Source organism: Dromaius novaehollandiae, chromosome 20 (genome assembly GCF_036370855.1).
Source record: "Dromaius novaehollandiae isolate bDroNov1 chromosome 20, bDroNov1.hap1, whole genome shotgun sequence".
Taxonomy (NCBI): domain Eukaryota; kingdom Metazoa; phylum Chordata; class Aves; order Casuariiformes; family Dromaiidae; genus Dromaius; species Dromaius novaehollandiae.
In genome coordinates, this window is record NC_088117.1 from 14,713,770 (window position 1) to 14,723,794 (window position 10,025).

Consider the following 10,025-nt stretch of genomic DNA (forward strand, 5'->3'; position numbering starts at 1 on the left):
ATGTGGGGGCCGCGGTGAGGCGAGGTGAGGCGAGCGTGTGCCTTCGGGTGGCCGCGGGTGTCGGGCTGTGTCCTGCCAGCCGGGGCCGTCGCTGCGTGGAGGCGGCGGGGCGGGGGGGGGGGGGGGGGGGGGAGTCGGGCCGGCGGCCGCGCCGCGCCGCGCCGCGCCGGGTCTGCGCGGCGCCGGGTCTGCCGGAGCGCGGCTCTGACTCTCCCTTTTGCGTGTGTCGCCTGTAGGGCCCCGGTTCCTCCCCAGCGCGGGCCGGGGCGTGCGCTCGCCCCTTGCGGACGCAGCCTGGAGGAGTGTGTGGGGGGTGTCTGCGCGGGGGTCTGGATGTCTCTAGCAGCGGCGCGGCAGCCTGATGCCTCCTCTCGTCTGGGACGCGGGGTCCTTGGGGAGTTCCCTGCTGCCTCCTCTGGCGTTCTCTGCGAGCTCATAGATCCCTCCACCTCCTCTCCCCCCCCCCCCCCGCCCCGCTCCCCTGTCTGGTGGGGTGGGAGACCGGTGGCTGCTCCCGCCGAGCTGAGAGCCACGTAGGGCACCCCTGTGTGCTCACTACGCATCTGGGATGGCACTCCTGCCCTGAGGGCCCCGCAGAGTCCCACCCTTCCTGCAACCAGCCCCCCCAGAGCCATTAAACCACCCACAAATCCTGCCCCAACACCCCCACAGGCCCCAAAACGCCTCCGAGCCCTGCCGCAATGTTGTCACTGACTCCAGACCTTCCCCTGCACTCTGTGCAAGGCCCCAAACATTCCTCAAACTGCTGCCAGACCCAGTCCCCGCAGCAGTGAGGCGTTCTAACAAAGATGGGGTGCGATCTGCGTCTCCGCCTCGACTCAGTCCCGCTTTAGAGAAACAGGAACTTAGAGCACTTCCTGGTGAAGAGTGTTGACGGGTGAATGTGCGGATGACAAAGAGACTTTTCTCTCTTTTCTTCTGAGCCGCCTCTCAGAAGCCTCTGTGTGTGCACGATGTGGCTGATCTGGGATAATCGTGCTGTGCGCAGTGCTTAAGGAGAACATTGCCCTAAAATGGAGGGCTAAGGAATAGCCTAAAAAACCTAAAAGGCTCGGGAAGAGCCAAAGAGAACACCGATGGGCTCTGGGAAGCCCCAGTGATGCTAGCGAAAACAGCGTGGCTTTTAGGCACCTCCTCAGAGCAGCAGCAATGTCTCGCTCCAGCCTATGGGGCAATGGGGACTCTTAATTACTGCCTTGAATTACCACAAGTGTTGCAAAAGGGACTAGGGAGCATGCAGAGCAGGTTATGGACTATATGTCAAGTTTAAACAAGCAACAAGCCCCTCTGCAAACAGAAACAGGTTTAGCCCTAAGTAATAGACGAAGGTAGCTGTGAGTAACGTGAAGCGAAGCGGTGACGTCAGTCACCCCGAAAGCCTCGGAGAAGCGGTCTGAAAATCTGGTACCCTTGCGGCCTCGGCAGTCTTTTTGGTTTGTTTGGCAGGGTAGCCCACCGAAGGGGGACATCTCGAAGAGAGGGGGCTAGACCTAGCGATCCAGTTGTTCGTTTTGGTCGTCGCCTGTGAGGCCAGCATGCAAGAGTAAGAGGAAGCTAGGAGCAGTCTCAAAAAGGTAATAGGCTTGAAAGGGAGACAGGCAAATCGAGGGCTGTCGTTCCTCCACGTAGTTAAAGACCGAGAGAGTTGTCGGTTAAGCGCATGCATACGAGGGTTTGCGAACAGTAACAATAACACTGAAGCGGAATAAAAATAAGGTTTCGTGGAAGGTGGCGTTAGGAAGGTATTAGGCGACGTGCCCGCCTGCCTAATAACCTAGCCCTAATTGCTGTGTGTAACGTTTCCAGACCGTTTACCCTGCAACGTATGGTGCAAAGTGCCGTATTAAGACCTTTCCCTTAAGGAAAAGAAGAAGAAAAAAAGAAAAAAAAGGGGGAAAAAGAGAACAGGGTAAAGAGAAAAAGATCGTGCATAAACCTAAGCGTTTCACTGGAAGTAAAATGCGAGTTTATCGCTTCCTTACAGAGATGGAACCAAGGACAGCAAATGCTGACGAGGAGAAGAGACGGACGAGCGTTTGCTTGTGGTTAATACCAAAGGGACGGGATGAAACAAGGAAGCCAGAATGCAGCGGCCCCTCGATATTGCCAGGAACTGCTACAGGAGGAGGCGTTCTGGCACGGGTAACTAGGGTAAGTATCGCTAATGACCGTTAGCAGTTATTTCGGCCTCCCCGAGGCAGCGCTGAGGACTGAGTAACCCGTTCCTACCCTGTGGCTGCTGTTGCCTGTATCTGCCTTAGCTTTGCTTTGGCTGTTTCTATTTTGCGTTGTTACTGCACGCGCGTATGTGGAAAGGGAAAGACAGAACGAATGCTCTCTTAGATTAATGGCCACGGCTGAGGTTGAAGAGAGTGAAAAACGTGAGCAAGCTGAAGTAATAGAATCCAAGGGAGCCAAGTGAAAGCTGTCTTCCTCTGCCAGAAAAAGAGAAAGCCCGTTCCTCCTGGCAAGGAAGGAGCGCCATTAATAGCGATCCGAATAATAGATCGCCAGCGTATAACGGAAGGTCTGTATGCATTACGAGCAGTGCTCTGCGTACATGTGTCTCCATGTGTGTGACTTTACGTGCCTGTGAAGCGTCATACTTCACGAGCTGCGAGACAGCAAATTATTATCTTGGGGGAGTGGTGGTCAAGTGACCAGAGCTACTGAAGAGGAAGGGAGCGAGAGAAGGGTCTGAAGTGTAAAACTGAGAGATCGATTTCAGGAAGGCTCAATCAGCGCAAGCCCCGGGTTAGTTACCTGGCAATGGTATTTGGGGAGACGGGATGACAGTAGATAGGTTGAAGCCTCATGGAATTAAGGCTCCTTCTCACCGGTTCCCGCTTAGAGCAATTGTAGGAGGATTTAGTTTCCTCCAGCAGCATTAAGGTGGCTTTGCCGGTGTCAGCAGACCGCGGTGGAAAGTACTGGGAGGGAGTCGGGAAGGGAGCTGGGACGAGGAACGTGACTCTGCTTTCACTGAACTGGAAGAAGTGGCTATAAAACCTCCTGCCCTCAAATTCCCAGGACAAGGAAAGCCTTTTTCGGTAATGCTTTCCACATCTGCTGACTGCGTGGGAGCAGCACCGCTAGAAAACGGCAGTAAAGGAAAGCGGGTGCCGGTCGCCTCACCTTTACGTCCCCTTTGGGGGTGGAACAAAAAGTCTCTGGCTGTGAGAAAGACTGTTCAGCAGCGATGTGGGCTGTAACCGTCTTTGAGACTTTTAGCTTTGATCGCGCAGGGGCCATCCAATCTATTCAGTTCCCTCTAAAGTAATCACGTCAGGGAAATGAAGAGACAGCGGAGTATCATCTATCCGAGTGGCGCAGTGGGCGCTGATCTTAACGAGCGGGGGCAGGGGGGCAGTTGCTGTGCAAGTGTTACAAGCAGTGGCTCTTCTTGTGCGCGTCTGAATTGACTGAGGGGCAGAGCACGGTTGCGCCAAAAATGCGGACGCAGGAGGTTTCCGAGAGGTTGATCTCTAGCGGCTACTTAGTCTGACTTCCCTTTTGCGGCAAGCCCGACTGTCTTCATAGCTCTCAGAACAGGGGTTAGGGGAAGCGGTACTTGTGGCTTGCGTTTTCTTGTTTACCTTGCTTGAGTGTGTATATTGGATCCGCTTTTGTGCTTATAAACAACTTTGGATTCTTATGATTTTCTGCAGAGCTTTGATCTTTTTCTTTTTTTCTTTTTCTTCTTGGTTTGTTTTTTTTTTTTTTGCTTTGCTCCCTCCCTGATGGATTTTACTATGCCTCCGTCAACGAGCCCTGGCTGGCAAAGTTGCTGTGTCCCAGCGGAGACTCTTAGGCGAGATGGAGGAGTTCAGATCCGCAGCCTGCCAGAAGAACGTCGCCCAGGAGGGGTTGCTAGCCTCGAGCTATAGGCGCTGGTGCGTGTGGCTCGTTGTGTCAGACGCGAAGGGGTTTTCTTTGGCTGCGGAAATTTTAGCTTGCCTTTACACCCTGTAGCAGTAGTATTTTTGTTTTGATAAACTGTGTTAATCGTAGGCGTTCAGGACCTCGGGGAACGACTGTGTGCTGCCGTGAAGAACTACAGGCTACCACCGCTCTCGGACCTTTGTAAGTTATCACGCGTCGAGAGCTTCCAGGAGAATTCAAATGCCAGCAGAAAGGTTCTCCGCCCGGTCCCGACGAGGAGGCTTCGGCCACAGGAAGGTCGTCAGCGTCCTTACCGGACTCGCGGGTAATAAGCCGCGATGCGTGGACCGGCAAAGGAGGGGGGGATAGCGACTGGTAGCCCAGAGTCTTCAGTAAGACAGAGTCTTACTGTTGCTAGCTGGGCCACGAGGTCTGTGCGAAGCCTCGCCTGTCTGTTTGGAGCTCTGTTTTGGTCTGTTTACCTGGAATGACCAGTGACGCCTAAAATAAGAATTTTCGTGGCTAGATGGGTCAGCTGTGACCGCACCCGTCTTTGCCTTGCTTCGCTGCCTAGCAGCAACTTGGGACGCCAGAGTAAAAACTGCCGCAGCGCTTAAGGGAGGCTCTGCATTTGCCCAGGTTAGGGAGCCATCATTAAAGCTTTGGGGGAAGAAAGCTCTAAAAGGAGAATCTCCCAGTGACCTTGGTGGCTTGATTCACTTGCAGGATGCTGTTCTGAGGGCCAGCAACTCGAAGGGATGCAGCTTGGCCCTTTTTGTTGACTTTGGTGATGCTGTTTTGAGGAAGCATGTAAGTACAGAAGGGGTCTGGGAGGGTTTTCAAACAAGACGGGAAAGAGCAAGGAAGATTTGAGAGCGTGGAAAAACTAGGTGCCGCGGGTACTGAAGTTGTTACGGGCTGAGGGCGTTTGGCGTTGAGCATCTGAGAGGGGCTAATGCACGAGGAATGGTAAAATGCTGTGACTGAACGCGAGGTTCCTCCCCGGCCTGGGCCCGTGTGTGCACCCTCGCTCCCACAGACACCCCGGAGCCGTAGGGAAACGGGTGAGCAGGCCCACGAGCGGACTTTGGGCACAGCGGTGCGCAGAGAGCGCTGCGGGCTCAGCCGGTGGGGTGGAGTCGGAGCGTGGCGAGCCAGGCTGTCGGGATCCATCCGGTTCCGCTCCCTGCCCCTCTGTCCAGCGCTCCATCCTTCTCTTTCTTTCCCCGTGGCTCTGTCCAGTGCCCCATCCCTTTGTTTAGCTACTCGTTCCTCTGCCCAGCTCCCCCATCCCTCTTGTACTCTTTCCATCTCTGTGACAATATCTGCGTCCATCTAACTGGCTCTCTATCGCTCTATCCAGCTCTTCATCGTCCTCTTCCTCTTCCTATCCCAGTACCTGCCCGCTGTCCTTCCGTGCGGCTCCCCATCCGTCTGCCGCTCTCGTCTGCCTTTCTGCCTGTACTTCTCTTTGCCTTCCCAGCCCTCTGTCCACCCCTCCAGCCATCTCTCTCTATTTCCATCCCTCTGCTCAGCTCCTCATCCATCTATTTGCCTCCCTATCCCTCTTTTCCCCTGTTTTGTCCCATCTCTCTGTCTGAATTGCCCTCCCTCTTTTTCTCTCTCCACCTTTCTGGCCAGCTCGTCGTCGTTCTCGTCCTCTTCCCATCGCTCCTACTGGCTCCCTGTCCCTCTCTTCCCGTCCCCGTTCCTCTCTCCGGTTCTCCCCCCTTCTCTGTTGCTCCCTCGCCGTTCCTCTGGCCGCCTCGCCTTCCCCATTTTTCTCTCTTCTGCTCCCCGGTCCTCTGTGCAGCCCTCCCTCCATCTGTGTGGCCCTCTGTCCCTCTCTTTCTCTTCCTTTGTCCAGTGCCCAGACCCTGGGGCTGGCTCTCTGTCCCTCTCTTTCTTTCTCCCTCCATCCATCTGCCAAGCTCTCTGCCCCTCTTTTCTTTTGTTCTCCCCCCTGTCCCCGCGTCCAGGTGGAGGTCTGTCGTTCCTTTGCGTTTTGTCTGGTGCGGCGGGTGGCGAGAGGTGGTCGGCGCTCAGCAGAGATGGTGATCGGCAGCGCCCGGAGGGTGCCGTCGGTCGGTCTGGTTCGGGTCACGTCGGACACCTCCGCGGGGACTCTGGCCGCGGAGGCGCGGGGCTGTGGCTGTGCAGCGGGGGAGCGCTAGCAGGCTAGAGATGCCGTGGGGTACGCGGCAGGCAGCGAAGAGGCTCCTGGGGAAGGTGTCACGGAGGCAGAGAGCAGCAGAGGCTCCGAGACCTTGGGCATTAGGACAGGCGCTCGCGGTAGGGCGGTCTGGAGCTGCTGCTGCTGTCTGTCCTACTCGTCAGCGCGGTCTGCAGTTACTGCCTCTTGTCTGCCTGCGCGCAGCCAGGGCTGTCACGTGGTGCAGCTTGAGTTGCGATTGCGATGCTGGCATTGAGCCCACTTTTCTGTCAGGTCTGCCTTTATGCAAAGTGGTGTCTTCCCTATGTCTACAGCTCAACCCATGTTGTTGATTTAGTGCTTCCTGAGGGGATATGCTGTGCTGTCAGCACGCACACCCACCCCACCCCTGCCATCGCTTCCTGATGAATGCAATCATTTACATAGCTTCTGGCTTGTTTCTTTCCTTGGAACTCCTTTCTCTTTGCTGTTCTTGTCCCTCCAAACAATTTCTGTTTCTAGCATTATTAGTGTTGGGCCCTAAACCTTCTAGACCTTCCTTCTTTGAAGTCCAGAGGTTCCAGTATTGTTTGTACTTTGAGAGTAAAGGTCCTTCACAACTCATGTCTTAAGTATGCAACTGCCTTACCTGGGATTTTCGTTTTCGCAAGTTACTGTTTCTTTCAGGAGCCAGCTACAACAGTAACTTTGCTATAGCAGAGAAATGGGGTTACATGTGTATGAGCAACAGCACCGTAGTACACAGCAAAGCCATAATCTACAGTACTGGTAGCACAAGTCAGTTTCCCATCAGCTCCATCTCTCCAGGGTTTGGAGGTTTTGGAGGCCTTACTTTTTATCCTGCCTTGGCTGGACGGTGCTTTCTGAGAGTGTCCATCAGAGGCAGAGTTTCCCTGCGGAGGACCATCTAGCAAAGGCTGGAGGCGGCCGGGTGCCTGAGCGAGCCTGCCTGTCCGTGAGAGCTGCTGTGACATCTTTGTGATGAAATGGAGCCAGAGAGGGTGACTGAAGCAGCACGGAGGGTCAGTCATAACTGTGGGAACAATTACGGGCCTTGGACTAGGGAGTAGTTCTAGGAGGGCTGTGCAGTTGCCCGGCCTCTAACTAACTGCTCTGGCCTCTTTGCAGGTGCCGAAGCCCAGTTGGGCAGTCGAAGGAGCCTTGTCACAGCTGGGAGCTCTGCGGAGATGCGCGGCTGGCCATGGAGAGTGAGCTCTGACTTGCAGCGTGGACACAGCTAAGTCCTGGGCTGCATCATATGTGAGCAGTGCTGGGAGGTGCGAGGTGATTGTTCCCTAGGTGGTCACTGGTGTCACTGGCTGTGGATGTTTGCCCATGGAGCTGAGAGGACCAAAAATATTAATTGTCTGACCCGGAGATGAATTAGTGCTTGCAGTGCTTCAGGTAGGTTCAGTGCAAGTGCAGCCTAGTGCAGTCCTGTGGAGTGATTCTTGCACATGCTCACATTTGAATGGTGGCTAAAACCAAGCCTCTAAACAGCAGCTGTAACGTGATTCTGGTGCATGTCTTCCCGTTCTGCTGTGCTTCTAGAGGAAGGGAAAACTTCTTAAGCTGTGGGCAAAACTCCTTGCCTTCTCTTTACTGTTTTCATGCGTATGGGTGCTTTGGTGTTTGTTGCTTAAAGCTGAGGGTTTGGAATTTTTCACTTAAGGTTTATTGTTTAGTTTGTTGTTGAGGGTCTCTCACTCCGGAGTTACAGTTTATTCCTTTCTTTTGTGGGGCTCAGTCTTTATCAGTCAGGGTTTACAGTTTGCTCGTTTAGTGATCAGGGCGCAGAATTTAAAATCCAACCTTAGCCATAAATTTTAAAGTCTCGGCAACTATTAGGGTTCCAAGACCTGCAGTTAGTGTTCAGGGCTTATGACTTACTGATAAAGGAAAAGGGCTAAATCCTTAGATAAACTGTAAGCCCTGAAGCCTAAGCAGCAGGCTGCAAACCCTTCTTTGGGCTTTGTAACCTTCCCCTGTACCCAGCGTTCAGCTCTGCACACCGACCTGCGCTCTGGATTTGATATGGCGCAGGCCCATCACACGGAGACTGGCAATGTGACGGGTGAGCTGAGAGCTGTGGAAGTGTCTTGCAGGGCTCTAGCCTGGGGTAGGGCAGAAGTGCAGACAGGCAAGATCAGGCATTTTCCTCTCATCTCTGAGCTGAATCCTATCCCTGAAGGAAAAAGCAGAGGAGTAGGCTGCCAGCTACTCGGACACCTGCCACATCAAGGGCAGCAGCAGGAGATGACCCTTCCCTGATGGATGGATGGACGCTGGTGTAGTGATGACTCTTCAGGCATCACAGGTAAGGGGAAGCATGCTGACACTGAGCTCCATGGCAGACTTGCTTCCAGCTATTGTTTCTGCGCAGTAAAACAATAAACAGTTGCTTTATTCTTTGCACTCATCTCTGTGGTTCCTGCTGTTGGTTTGCCTGAAGATGATGCCCAGGGGAGGAGATTACACATTGTGTCCGGGGCTGGGAGCTGGTCCCCGAGTCCCTTGTACTTTGGAGTGCCTGCGCTTCCCAGGGAACCCAGTGCTGTTGACAGAGCTGTGGGGAATTTCCCTTGCATTGCCTGGGCTCTTGGGGGTGTTTCCCATCATTGTGGGGGCACCCAGGGCCCCTGCAGGGCTGTGTGAGGTCACCAGACTGCTTCTGGATTTGCTTTCAGCACTCCCCAGTGTCCCTTGTGGGTCTGGTGCCAGGGCCTGTGTGCCTGGAGTGGGGAAATAGAGTTTCCATGGGGGTGGGGGGAGCCTGCAGGCACCATCCTGTCAGCTGCACTGAGCCCTGTGACATGCCTTATGGCCCCTCTGGTGTGCCCTAAGCCCCTTTATTTGTATTTTGCTTTGCCCCAGAGCCCTGCATTTGCCCTCTGATGCCCTCCGGAGCCCTCAATTCACATTTTGGGTTGCCCCCAAGGGCTCTGTGTGTCTTTTGTTGGGCCCTGTGGTTGTTTTGCAGCACACTGCAAAGTTCTCTGTTTAGCTTTCTCTCCTGTCCCAGAGTTTTCTGGGTGCTTCTTGGTGGTGCCCCCAGAGTCACTCTGTTTGCTCTGTCATTGCCTTTTTCTACTTCTGTTGTACCCAGAGCTCTCCATTTGTTCTCTTGTCCTCTGCATACTCCCCTTTCCCCTCTCTATACCCCAGGCCTCTCCCTTCAGCTTTCAGGAAGCTGCTCTCAGGAGTGGGGGTGCCTCTGCTGCCCTGGCAGCCCCAGTTGTCCCTGATGGGGCTGATGGCCATTCCCTCTCCCCAGTTCCTGATGGGCTGCAGCTGCAGGCCCTGGGGCTGGGATGAATGCCAGGTGGAGCTGGGTGGCAGGACAGGCCCCAGGTGGGGCTCCATGGCTGGGGCAGGTGGGACAAGCCCCAGGTGGGGCTGATGGCAAGGGCGGGCACACGCCTGGGCTGGGGCTGCATTTGGGGGAAGCTCATGCTGGGGCTGGTTCTGGACGATGGAGCTGCTGCTGAGCACTGCTGCCTGGGACCGGCACGCGGCTGCCCTGCGGAGGAGGTGAGCGGGGCTGGGGGGGTGCGCGCTCCGGGCTGCAGGTCCCTCATGTGCCGGGGGTCCTGGTGGGTGGGAGTGTCCCGGGCAGCGCAGCACAACTGGGGTGCACTGGGGCCAGGGGAAACTGCACCGGGGCTAGGGAGGGTGGTGTGCTGGGGCATTGGGGGCTGAGGATGTGGTGGGGAAGAGCAGTGCTCCGGGGCCATGGAGGTGGAGGGAGGGAGGAAGGGGGTGTGCCGAGGCTGTGGTGGTATGGGGGGGGTAAGGGGGTGCGTTGGGGTTCGGGTGGGGAGGAAGGAGGTGCGGTGGGTCTGCAGTGGTGCTGGGGGGGAAGAAGGGGGGTGCGCCAGGATGGGGCAGGGGGAAGGCAGGCGGTCCGCTGGGGCTGTGGTGCGGTTTATTGCGCAGTCGGAGGAGCACG

General features: G+C 55.6%; 1 long non-coding RNA gene across 1 annotated transcript; it reads left to right on the forward strand.

Moving 5' to 3' along the window:
- Positions 1-1,466: 1,466 nt before the first annotated feature.
- On the forward strand, positions 1,467-8,491 carry LOC135330398 (uncharacterized). The gene is made up of 4 exons (XR_010392443.1): positions 1,467-3,914; positions 4,033-4,228; positions 4,630-4,713; positions 7,205-8,491. It is a non-coding gene; the product is annotated as an uncharacterized LOC135330398 (long non-coding RNA).
- The last annotated feature ends 1,534 nt before the right edge of the window (positions 8,492-10,025 follow it).